General features: G+C 39.0%; 1 protein-coding gene across 1 annotated transcript in view; it reads left to right on the top strand.

The window, feature by feature from the left end:
- Positions 1–883: 883 nt before the first annotated feature.
- LOC123750254 (uncharacterized) overlaps positions 884–13,165 on the top strand; it is a 609,457-nt gene continuing 597,175 nt past the window's right edge. The window contains exon 1 of the mRNA XM_069325729.1: positions 884–979. The gene's annotated coding sequence lies outside the window, so the exon portion shown is untranslated. The remainder of the gene's footprint in view (positions 980–13,165) is intronic.

Genomic DNA, 13,165 nt, shown 5'->3' with positions numbered 1-13,165 from the left:
CAACCATTTGTTCGACCATTCTTGCAGCTTGTGTGTGTGTGTGTGTGTGTGTGTGTGTGTGTGTGTGTGTGTGTGTGTGTGTGTGTGTGTGTGTGGGTTTGTGAGCGATAATTTTGTATAAACCAAGTTAACTTTGTAAAATTGGCTTCAGGACGACGACATTTCCAAAACTAAAATGTCTTCGTCCTTTCATAAATAAATATTCTACTTTTCTGGATGATGAAAGTTAATAAGTGTGTTTTAGCTTATCGATAGAAAAGATAGCTTGAATGGAAATTGTTGGAAGTTGCACTTGGTGCAATTGGTGGGGCGCCCTAACTGCTGATGTAATAAGGCATGTGAGATGCCTTATCACATCACATTTACGATGTTATATATACAGGCATGATGCCTATATATAGGCGTCCCTAGATGCCTATATAAGGTATAAGGAGATGAAGAAGACGGGGTGGGGGTGATCAAGAGGTGTGTTGTGTGACGGGGAAAGAAGGAGAGGAGTGGGGAATAAAGGTGAGGTTCCTAAAAAAGAAGGAAATAGCTGATGAAGTGGTGTTGATGAGCTTCATTTATCCTTCTCCAGTGGGGTAGTGTTATTGGAGGTGGAATGGATGAGGCTCATTCATTCCATTCCAGGGGTGGGAAAAGGGGTGAGAACCAGATCACACACCAGAAGATGAGGAGACGACAACGTTTCGGTCCAGTCCGTTCAGGAGCATTATCAAGTCGATCTTCTGGAGTGTGGTTCAGTTCTCATTTCATCAAGCCAGGTTATTGTGACTCATCGTCTGCATGTGGGACAAGGTGCAAGAGGTGAAAGAGTCCGCATGACCCCCTGATCAAGAGCTGACTGTAGATTAGGTAAGCTTTATCTATGATGGGGGAGTGTTGTTTTATTTTCAGGGTGTCTTGTGCACGGTCGTTGTGGATCCTTGTCATCCGAGAAGTGCAGACGTAGTTCAATCCGTGCTAGATAATAAAGGTAGGTACCACAACAGTTTTGTGAATGGTGGTAGGACACTTGTGGGCTCGCAGGAGAAGGAGAGAAAGATATATACTTTAAGATGATTATATCTAGAGTAAGATTAAATTAAAACAAGCACATGAATATATATAAAAGAATTCACCTCACCTCTGAAGGAATCGAACCCACACAGCTAGGGTTCCATGTATCTAGGCGTGTCCAGTACTTTCACAACTAGGCCACACTGACTGTTCACAGTAATTGTATGACATCCGACCCTTAAGCCAATTCCCAACAGCTCTCTGTGACCTTATTAGGCACAGATACGTCATCAAGTCACTTCATCATGCTGGGGCCATGTGAGTAACATTTGTGTGGCAGGTTAAAATGGTTCCCAAACTAATATGAAATAGAAAACTCCTCATCCCTGAAGGATTCGAACCTAGACAGCCAAGACACCATGGCATGTCCACGTGCATAATACTTTTGATTCTTTTGAACAATAAGTGTGATCTACTGGTTAATGTTCTGCACAACCCAAGGTGCATGGAATCATTCAAGCCTGCCTCACACATACATACATTATATTATATATATATATAAATATATATATATATATATATATATATATATATATATATATATATATATATATATATATATATATATATATATATATATATATATATGTCGTACCTAGTAGCCAGAACTCACTTCTCAGCCTACTATTCAAGGCTCGATTTGCCTAATAAGCCAAGTTTTCCTGAATTAATATATTTACTATAATTTTTTTCTTATGAAATGATAAAGCAACCCTTTTCTCTATGTATGAGGTCAATTTTTTTTATTGGAGTTAAAATTAACGTAGATATATGACCGAACCTAACCAACCCTACCTAACCTAACCTAACCTATATTTATAGGTAAGGTTAGGTTAGGTAGCCAAAAAAAGCTAGGTTAGGTTAGGTTAGGTAGGTTAGGTAGACGAAAAAACATTAATTCATGAAAACTTGGCTTATTAGGCAAATCGGGCCTTGAATAGTAGGCTGAGAAGTGCGTTCTGGCTATTAGGTACGACATATATATATATATATATATATATATATATATATATATATATATATATATATATATATATATATATATATATATATATATATATATATATATATATATATATATATATATATATATGTTGTACCTAGTAGCCAGAACGTCGTACTCGGCCTATTATGCAAGGCCCGATTTTCCAAATTAGCCAAATTTTCCCTGATATTATATATTTTTCAATTTTTTTTCTTATGAATTGATAAAGCTATCCATTTCATTATGAATGAGTTATTTTGTTTAAATTTAGGTTAAAACTTACGTAGATATATAACCGAACCTAACCAACCCTACCTAACCTAACCTATCTTAACCTACCCTAAACTAACACAACCAAGTCAATAATTTATGTTCTTAATATAATATAGTAATAATAATTCAAATAAACTAACTGGAAACAATTTATCGAAAAAAAAGATCACTCGGCCTAATTATGCAAATTGGGCCTTGCATAGTAGGCCGAGAAGTGCATTCTGGCTACTAGGTACGACATATATATATGTCGTACCTAGTAGCCAGCCAGTAGCTACTGGCTACTATATATATATATATATATATATATATATATATATATATATATATATATATATATATATATATATATATATATATATATATATATATATATATATATTATTAAATATGACCGAAAAAGTAAGATTAATAATTCTAACACGAATTTTCTCAATCTTTCGTACATTTCTTTTCACTGTTGGAGGTAAATCAAAAATCAATTCTCCAAAATTCATTTTTATTTCTAGTCTGACGCGACACGAGCGCGTTTCATAAAACTTATTACATTTTCAAAGACTTTAGTTCACAAATACACAACTGAATAGAGCTTACGCATCTCCGATTTTATATCTACATTTGAGTGAGGTGGAAGGGGTGATGTGGCATTAACACAAGACAGAACAAGATGTAGCATTAATAGGGTATTAATTTCATCAACACAAGACAGAACAAGAGGTGATATTAATAGGGTATTAATTTCATCAACACAAGACAGAACACGAAACAATGGATATTGAATAGAAGTGTTTGTAGAAAGCCTATTGGTCCATATTTCTTGATGCTTCTATATTGGAGCGGAGTCTTGAGGTGGGTAGAATATAGTTGTGCAATAATTGGCTGTTGATTGCTGGTGTTGACTTCTTGATGTGTAGTGCCTCGCAAACGTCAAGCCGCCTGCTATCGCTGTATCTATCGATGATTTCTGTGTTGTTTACTAGGATTTCTCTGGCGATGGTTTGGTTGTGGGAAGAGATTATATGTTCTTTAATGGAGCCCTGTTGCTTATGCATCGTTAAACGCCTAGAAAGAGATGTTGTTGTCTTGCCTATATACTGGGTTTTTTGGAGCTTACAGTCCCCAAGAGGGCATTTGAAGGCATAGACGACGTTAGTCTCTTTTAAAGCGTTCTGTTTTGTGTCTGGAGAGTTTCTCATGAGTAGGCTGGCCGTTTTTCTGGTTTTATAGTAAATCGTCAGTTGTATCCTCTGATTTTTGTCTGTAGGGATAACGTTTCTATTAACAATATCTTTCAGGACCCTTTCCTCCGTTTTATGAGCTGTGGAAAAGAAGTTCCTGTAAAATAGTCTAATAGGGGGTATAGGTGTTGTGTTAGTTGTCTCTTCAGAGGTTGCATGGCTTTTCAATTTCCTTCTTATGATGTCTTCGACGAAACCATTGGAGAAGCCGTTATTGACTAGGACCTGCCTTACCCTACAGAGTTCTTCGTCGACTTGCTTCCATTCTGAGCTGTGGCTGAGAGCACGGTCGACATATGCGTTAACAACACTCCTCTTGTACCTGTCTGGGCAGTCGCTGTTGGCATTTAGGCACATTCCTATGTTTGTTTCCTTAGTGTAGACTGCAGTGTGGAAACCTCCGCCCTTTTCCATGACTGTTACATCTAGAAAGGGCAGCTTCCCATCCTTTTCCATCTCGTAAGTGAAACGCAGCACGGAACTCTGCTCAAATGCCTCCTTCAGCTCCTGCAGATGTCTGACATCAGGTACCTGTGTAAAAATGTCGTCACCATACCTGCAGTATATGGCCGGTTTCAAGTTCATGTCGACTAAGACTTTTTGCTCGATGGTACCCATGTAGAAGTTTGCAAACAGGACACCTAGGGGAGAGCCCATGGCGACCCCATCTACTTGCTTATACATGTGCCTATCCGGGCTCAAGAAGGGTGCTTCTTTAGTACAAGCTTGGAGTAGTTTCCTCAGAATATTTTCTGGTATGTCAGGAGGAGTACAGGCTGGATCACGATACACTCTGTCGGCTATCATTCCGATTGTCTCGTCCACAGGTACGTTGGTAAACAGCGATTCTACGTCCAACGAGGCTCTTATCCCTGTGGCCCGTGTGCCCCGCAGTAAGTCAACAAATTCCTTTGGAGACTTCAGGCTGAAGGCGCAAGAAACATTAGGAGTCAGCAGGCCGTTGAGTCGCTTCGCCAGTCTGTACGTGGGTGTGGGTATCTGGCTAATGATTGGCCGAAGTGGGTTTCCAGGCTTGTGTGTCTTGACATTTCCATACGCATATCCAGGTTTATATTCCCCAATGATCTTTGGCAGGTGGAGCCCGGATTTCTTGGCGTTCACAGTTTCGATCAGTTTGTTGACCTTTGCTTTTAATTCGGCTGTAGTGTCCTTCGTTACCCTTTGGAACTTAGTTTGGTCAGAGAGTATGATGTTCATTTTCGCCAGATATTCGTCTTTTTTAAGAATGACATATATTGGCGACTTGTCACCTCTCCTGACAACTATCTCCTTGTTCTCACGAAGGCTTTTAGCTGCCGCTTTAAGCTCGGGGGACAGTATGGTGCTTCTGTAATTGCCTCGATTCTTTCCTCCTTCTGCAATATGTTCTGCTTGTAAGGTATCTTTGGTAGTGACCTTCTTTTGTGTCTCGAGGTCGAATATGTCGTCCAACAGAATTCCACGACCAAGAGATGGCTTCCTGAACCTTGCAGGAATTAACCTCACTGAGGACCAAGTCACTCTCCTAAATCTGGGCATAAACTGTCATGTTATGTCCAGACCGAGTGAGATGGCCCGGAAAGTAGAGTTGGAAATTCTGTTGGACGACATATTCGACCTCGAGACACAAAAGAAGGTCACTACCAAAGATACCTTACAAGCAGAACTTATTGTGGAAGGAGGAAAGAATCGAGGCAATTACAGAAGCACCATACTGTCCCCCGAGCTTAAAGCGGCAGCTAAAAGCCTTCGTGAGAACAAGGAGATAGTTGTCAGGAGAGGTGACAAGTCGCCAATATATGTCATTCTTAAAAAAGACGAATATCTGGCGAAAATGAACATCATACTCTCTGACCAAACTAAGTTTCAAAGGGTAACGAAGGACACTACAGCCGAATTAAAAGCAAAGGTCAACAAACTGATCGAAACTGTGAACACCAAGAAATCCGGACTCCACCTGCCAAAGATCATTGGGGAATATAAACCTGGATATGCGTATGGAAATGTCAAGACACACAAGCCTGGAAACCCACTTCGGCCAATCATTAGCCAGATACCCACACCCACGTACAGACTGGCGAAGCGACTCAACGGCCTGCTGACTCCTTATATTCCTTGCGCCTTCAGCCAGAAGTCTCCAAAGGAATTTGTTGACTTACTGCGGGGCACACGGGCCACAGGGATAAGAGCCTCGTTGGACGTAGAATCGCTGTTTACCAACGTACCTGTGGACGAGACAATCGGAATGATAGCCGACAGAGTGTATCGTGATCCAGCCTGTACTCCTCTTGACACACCAGAAAATATTCTGAGGAAACTACTCCAAGCTTGTACTAAAGAGGCACCCTTCTTGAGCCCGGATGGGCACATGTATAAGCAAGTAGATGGGGTCGCCATGGGTTCTCCCCTAGGTGTCCTGTTTGCAAACTTCTACATGGGTACCATCGAGCAAAAAGTCTTAGTCGACATGAACTTGAAACCGGCCATATACTGCAGGTATGTTGACGACATTTTTACACAGGTACCTGATGTCAGACATCTGCAGGAGCTGAAGGAGGCATTTGAGCAGAGTTCCGTGCTGCGTTTCACTTACGAGATGGAAAAGGATGGGAAGCTGCCCTTTCTAGATGTAACAGTCATGGAAAAGGGCGGAGGTTTCCACACTGCAGTCTACACTAAGGAAACAAACATAGGAATGTGCCTAAATGCCAACAGCGACTGCCCAGACAGGTACAAGAGGAGTGTTGTTAACGCATATGTCGACCGTGCTCTCAGCCACAGCTCAGAATGGTAGCAAGTCGACGAAGAACTCTGTAGGGTAAGGCAGGTCCTAGTCAATAACGGCTTCTCCAATGGTTTCGTCGAAGACATCATAAGAAGGAAAGTGAAAAAGCCATGCAACCTCTGAAGAGACAACTAACACAACACCTATACCCCCTATTAGACTATTTTACAGGAACTTCTTTTCCACAGCTCATAAAACGGAGGAAAGGGTCCTGAAAGATATTGTTAATAGAAACGTTATCCCTACAGACAAAAATCAGAGGATACAACGGACGATTTACTATAAAACCAGAAAAACGGCCAGCCTACTCATGAGAAACTCTCCAGACACAAAACAGAACGCTTTAAAAGAGACTAACGTCGTCTATGCCTTCAAATGCCCTCTTGGGGACTGTAAGCTCCAAAAAACCCAGTATATAGGCAAGACAACAACATCTCTTTCTAGGCGTTTAACGATGCATAAGCAACAGGGCTCCATTAAGGAACATATAATCTCTTCCCACAACCAAACCATCGCCAGAGAAATCCTAGTAAACAACACAGAAATCATCGATAGATACTGCGATAGCAGGCGGCTTGACGTTTGCGAGGCACTACACATCAAGAAGTCAACACCAGCAATCAACAGCCAATTATTGCACAACTATATTCTACCCACCTCAAGACTCCGCTCCAATATAGAAGCATCAAGAAATATGGACCAATAGGCTTTCTACAAACACTTCTATTCAATATCCATTGTTTCGTGTTCTGTCTTGTGTTGATGAAATTAATACCCTATTAATATCACCTCTTGTTCTGTCTTGTGTTGATGAAATTAATACCCTATTAATGCCACATCTTGTTCTGTCTTGTGTTAATGCCACATCACCCCTTCCACCTTACTCAAATGTAGATATAAAATCGGAGATGCGTAAGTTCTATTCAGTTGTGTATTTGTGAACTAAAGTCTTTGAAAATGTAATAAGTTTTACGAAACGCGCTCGTGTCGCGTCAGACTAGAAATAAAAATGAATTTTGGAGAATTGATTTTTGATTTACCTCCAACAGTGAAAAGAAATATACGAAAGATTGAGAAAATTCGTGTTAGAATTATTAATCTTACTTTTTCGGTCATATTTAATAGTATATGTCTACAGGAAAGACTGCTACCAAAATATACTAATATATATATATATATATATATATATATATATATATATATATATATAATAGTGTTATTATATATATATATATATATATATATATATATATATATATATATATATATATATATATATATATATATATATATATAATAACACTACACTGATGCATCACGTTATTGTGATTTCTGTGTGTAATGATGTAAGGGCAAAGAGGGAGAACGGCCTATTGACATAGTTTGAGTGCATGAGGGAGTTGTATAAAACCCTGGTTTATATATCTATCTAGCTATCTATCTATCTACCTATCTATCTATATATATATGTATATATATATATATATATATATATATATATATATATATATATATATATATATATATTGTTTATTTCTTGTCTGACGTGACAGACACTTGAACGCGTTTCGTAATAACTTATTACATTTTACATTAATTACACTTAATTACATTAATTACACTATTAATTACATTAATTACACAACTAATTACAATTTCTTGATGCTTATATATTGGTGCTGAGTCTTGAAGTAGGTAGAATATAGTTGTGCATTAATTGGCTGTTGATTGCTGGTGTTGACTTCTTGATGTGTAGTGCCTCGCAGATGTCAAGCCGCCTGCTATCGCTGTATCTATCGATGATTTCTGTGTTGTTTGTTAAGACTTCTCTGGTGATGGTCTGGTTGTGGGAAGAGATTATATGTTCCTTAATGGGAGCCGGACAGCAAGCTGGACTTGTGATCCTGTGGTCCAGGGTTCGATCCCCGGCGCCGGCGAGAAGCAATTGGAAGAGTTTATTTTTCCCTATGCCCCTGTTACCTAGCAGTAAAATAGGTACCTAGGTGTTAGTCAGCTGTCACGGGCTGCTTCCAGGGGGTGGAGGCCTGGTCGAGGACCGGGCCGCGAGGACACTAAAAAGCCCCAAAATCATCTCAAGATAACCTCAAGATATGGAGCCCTGTTGCTTATGCATTGTAATTCGCCTGGAAAGAGATGTTGTTGTCCAGCCTATATACTGAGTTCTTTGAGGCTTACAGTCCCCAAGTGGGCATTTGAAGACATAGACGACGTTGGTCTCTTTTAAAGCGTTCTGCTTTGTGTCTGGAGAGTTTCTCATGAGTAGGTTGGCCGTTTTTTTGGTTTTATTGTAAATCGTCAATTGTATCTTCTGATCTTTGTCTGTAGGGATAACATTCCTATTAACAATATCTTTCAAGACCCTTTCCTCCGTTTTATGAGCTGTGGAAAAGAAGTTCCTGTAAAATAGACTAATAAGGGGGTACAGGTGTTGTGTTAGTTGTCTCTTCAGAGGTTGCATGGCGATTCACCTTCCTTCTTATGATGTCTTCAACGAAACCATTGGAGAAGCCGTTGTTGACTAGGACCTGCCTTACCCTACAGAGTTCTTCATCGACTTGCTGCCATCCTGAGCTGTGGCTGAGAGCACGGTTGACATAAGCGTTAACAACACTCCTCTTGTACCTGTCTGGGCAGTCACTGTTGGCATTGAGGCACATTACTATGTTTGTTTCCTTAGTGTAGACTTCAGTATGGAAACCTCTGCTCCTTTCCATGACTGTTACATCTAGAAAGGGCAGCTTCCCATCCTTCTCCATCTCGTAAGTGAAACACAACACAGAATTCCACTCGAATGCCTCCTTCAGCTCCTGCAGATGTCTGACATCCAGTACCTGTGTAAAAATGTCGTCAACATACCTGCAGTATATGGCCGGTTTCAAGTTCATGTCGACTAAGACCTTTTGTTCGATGGTACCCATGTAGAAGTTCGCAAATAGGACACCTAGAGGAGAACCCATGTCGACCCCATCTACTTGCTTATACATGTGCCCATCCGGGCTCAAGAAGGGTGCCTCTTTAGTACAAGCTTGGAGTAGTTTCCTTAGAATGTTTTCTGGTATATTTTCTGGCTGATGATTGGCCGAAGTGGGTTTCCAGGCTTGTGTGTCTTGACATTTCCATACGCATAGCCAGGTTTATATTTCCCAATAATCTTTGGCAGGTGGAGTCAGGATTTCTTGGCGTTCACAGTTTCGATCAATCTGTTAACCTTTGTTTCAATTCATCGTGATCCGGCCTGTACTCCTCTTGACATATTAGAAAACATTCTAAGGAAACTACTCCAAGCTTGTACTAAAGTGAAGTGTCAAAAACACACAATCAGAATCATTGCGTGTTTTATCTTCTTGCTTCTGTGTTGGTCTACACTAAGGAAAAAAGTCTACACTTTTAAAGGCACGACAACAACGTCTCTTTCTATGGCCATTAACAATGCACAAACAGGGCTCCATCAAGGAGCATATAATCTCCTTACACAACCAAACCATCACCAGAGAAATCTTAACAAACAACACAGAAATTATTGACAGATGCAACGACAACAGGAGTCTCGACATCAGTGATGCCCTACACATCAAAAAGTCAACACCAGTAATCAACAGCCAATTAACACATAATTACATTCTTGTTACTCCTATTTACTTGTTACTCTAATTACTCCCTGTCTTGTCAGGGAGAACAAAGCTGAGTTTCTGGCTTTACAACGTTGTCAAAGATATTCAATTTCTTGAGGGAATTTCAACTGGCTGTCTATTATGACTCCAAGATATTAAATGAAGTAACCCACTCAATTTCGTGTCCTTGTATTGCAAGTCTGATGTCTAGAGTTCTAGTTTTAACGGCCATTGCTCATTTAATAATGCATTGGTATCTTGGCCAATTTTTATACTATTTTTATGATAATTTATTCTGTGGTCAAGATGTTTACCTGTTTGGCCAACATAGAACTTATTAAAAGTTTTACATGGTGTTTTATGCACACATCCATTGCAACTGTCAGGATTGTTTTTACTTAATGTGTTTTTTTATAGAATCAAGACTCCGAAATGCTACATTGATATTACATTTTTTTTTAGAAATTTGGGAATTTCATTTAAAATTTCATGAAATGGCAGAATTAATTTATTCTTAATATTGAATTCTTCTTTCTCTTTTCAAACTAAAAAAAAAGTCTTACGAGCAATTTGGTTTGTTTATCAATAAATTACTTTTTTGCAGATGATTGCTGAAGTAATGGAGATAATTATCTGCTAGTGTATATTTTCTGAGCTTCTACACGTTGAAGCTCAGTGAGGTGTTACTCCTTATTATTAAGACGTCTAGAAAGGGCAACGTATCATCCAACTCCCAATTAACCTTAAATTTGCTACTGGGACCTCTCAGCGAAGGGTCCCCAGCTATCTTTCCAACACTGGAGATAAGGGACGACCCATATTACAACAATATTTTTTACAGTAAAAGCTGTTTGGAAACGAAAATACGTTCGTAGATACGCACAGCCGTGTTCATTTTTTTTATCTTAGATACCGGTAGAGGCACAGTTCCTTGGTAAGTTTTCAAGTTGTCCTTTATTATCATCCAACTCCCAATTAACCTTAAATTTGCTACTGTGACCTCTCAGCGATGGGTCCCCAGCTATCTTTCCAACAACGTATCTGTACATTATCATTGTCTTGAGGTATGATCTGAGAGAGGACGCACGTCTCCAAGTATTCTATATACAGATTAGATAACAGTGGAGATAAGGGACGACCCATATTACAACAATATTTTTTTACAGTAAAAGCTGTTTGGAAAATACGTTAGTAGATACGCACAGCCGTGTTCATTGTTTTTTTTATCTTAGATACCGGTAGAGGCACAGTTCCTTGGTAAGTTTTCAAGTTGTCCTTGAGGAATATTAGAACATCGACAGGAGCCTTACTGAAAAGGGAGTCAACCTACAAGCTTAAGTAACAACTTTCCATTACTTCAGTCCAAATTCTGAATTTTACTTTAAAAAAGTCTTCAGAGTGCTTAATGTGCCAGTCAGAGAAAACAACCATGGAAGGGGATAATATACTACTCAGTCATTTTGCTAACGTGTACGAAAAGGAACCTCTCCTCGAAATTGTGGGGTTTAAAGGAATATCAACATTATAGAGTTTTGAGTAGACCATAAAATATTGATTGCTTGGATTACTGACCTTAAACTTTTCTAAGAACTGGATTATTTCTTTGTTCCTACCAATGTTTCTAACCATTTTATTAGAGTCTGAAGCAATCGATACAAGTGGAACTTTTGTCAGTGTCTCATAGGTATCTGTGTAAGATAGTATGAAGCTTTTCAGTGAATATAACTGCATATTCCATTTTGATTATTTTCTCGTTTGGGGCTTCTATCCCTCTGACTAGTGCTCTTGCATTAATTGGAAGAGGATTTCTCCAAACGTCATAATAGTTCAAAATTGACTAAAATAATATAAATTAAATGTAGAATGCATTATACTTATTATAATTTGCATAATGTTCGAATCTACAAGGTTCGTTCTCAATTGAGGAGACAGGAGGGAGCATCAGATTTATACTGCTGGAAGGTCATGTACATACAAATAAGTGAGGGACTAAAGGACTGGAGGACAGAAAATGCAATAAGCTATACAGAACGCTACATAAAGAGTGGCAAGCAGGATAATGAATTTGGAGGAAACTGGATAAAAATTTTATACCAAACCGAAAGAGAATTCAAAAGGAGGAGCATAGAATTGGATGCCAGACCCACTTGCATTCCAGAATTACAGATACAATTACACACCGAAAGGGAACTACAACAACGACAGGCAACTGCCCTACAACAATCAGCACTGGTCAGAACGAACTCAAAATGTCCACCCATAATGGGCTTGCCGAAAAAGTCTCCCAGTCAAACTATCACTAATCGAGTAACCTCATTCATCTTTGCCAACATACAAGGACTAAAAACAAGAACAAGCAACAAAGTACAGTTCATAAATGGCCTCCTCACGAAGTCAAATACAGTATTTGGAGCTTTCACAGAAACCCATGCAGGGGAATTGGATTCCAGGATATAACCTATACAGGTGTGATAGGAAAATTAGGTCGCATGGAGGAGTGGGTCTGTATATTAGGGAAGACCTTGTATGCTCGGAGCTCCTTAACGCTACAAATGAGGTGGTAGAAGTACTGGGATTAAAAATAGAGAAAATAAACTTAGTGATTATTCTAATATACAAACCGCCAGATGCAACGGCCGAGGAATTCACAGAACAGATAAACAAAATAGAGAATAGCCTTGATAATTTGGAGAATCCGATACCTGATATTATCTTCCTAGGTGACTTCAACTTGCCTAGTCTCAGATGGAGAATAGCAAACAATAATATTATACAAGGAAATCTATCGGGACCTAACCAACCACAGATTAGAAAACTACTTAGATTCTGTGAAAATTTTCTCTCAACCAGCAGATATCGGAGGCAACGAGAAAGGAAAATATTCTAGATCTGGTCTTTACGAACAATGAAGACATTATCAGGGACATTACGATATCAGATACCACATACTCAGATAACAAGCTCATTGAAGTGCAAACGACCATCAATACTCAGAATAGACCTAAAACGTTGATAAAGCGAGAGGGGCTATTTAGTAAATTCAATTTTAATAATAAAAGGATAGACTGGGAGATAATAAACAGGGAACTTACAAACATTCCATGGGAAACTGTTCTAAACAAAATATACTATATGATGGGATATGATCCAGAATTTTTTTTATATTTTTTTTTACATGCAAGCATGCTTA

This window comes from Procambarus clarkii, chromosome 16 (assembly GCF_040958095.1).
Source record: "Procambarus clarkii isolate CNS0578487 chromosome 16, FALCON_Pclarkii_2.0, whole genome shotgun sequence".
Classification (NCBI taxonomy): Eukaryota; Metazoa; Arthropoda; class Malacostraca; order Decapoda; family Cambaridae; genus Procambarus; species Procambarus clarkii.
This window is presented reverse-complemented; position numbering and strand designations above follow the sequence as displayed.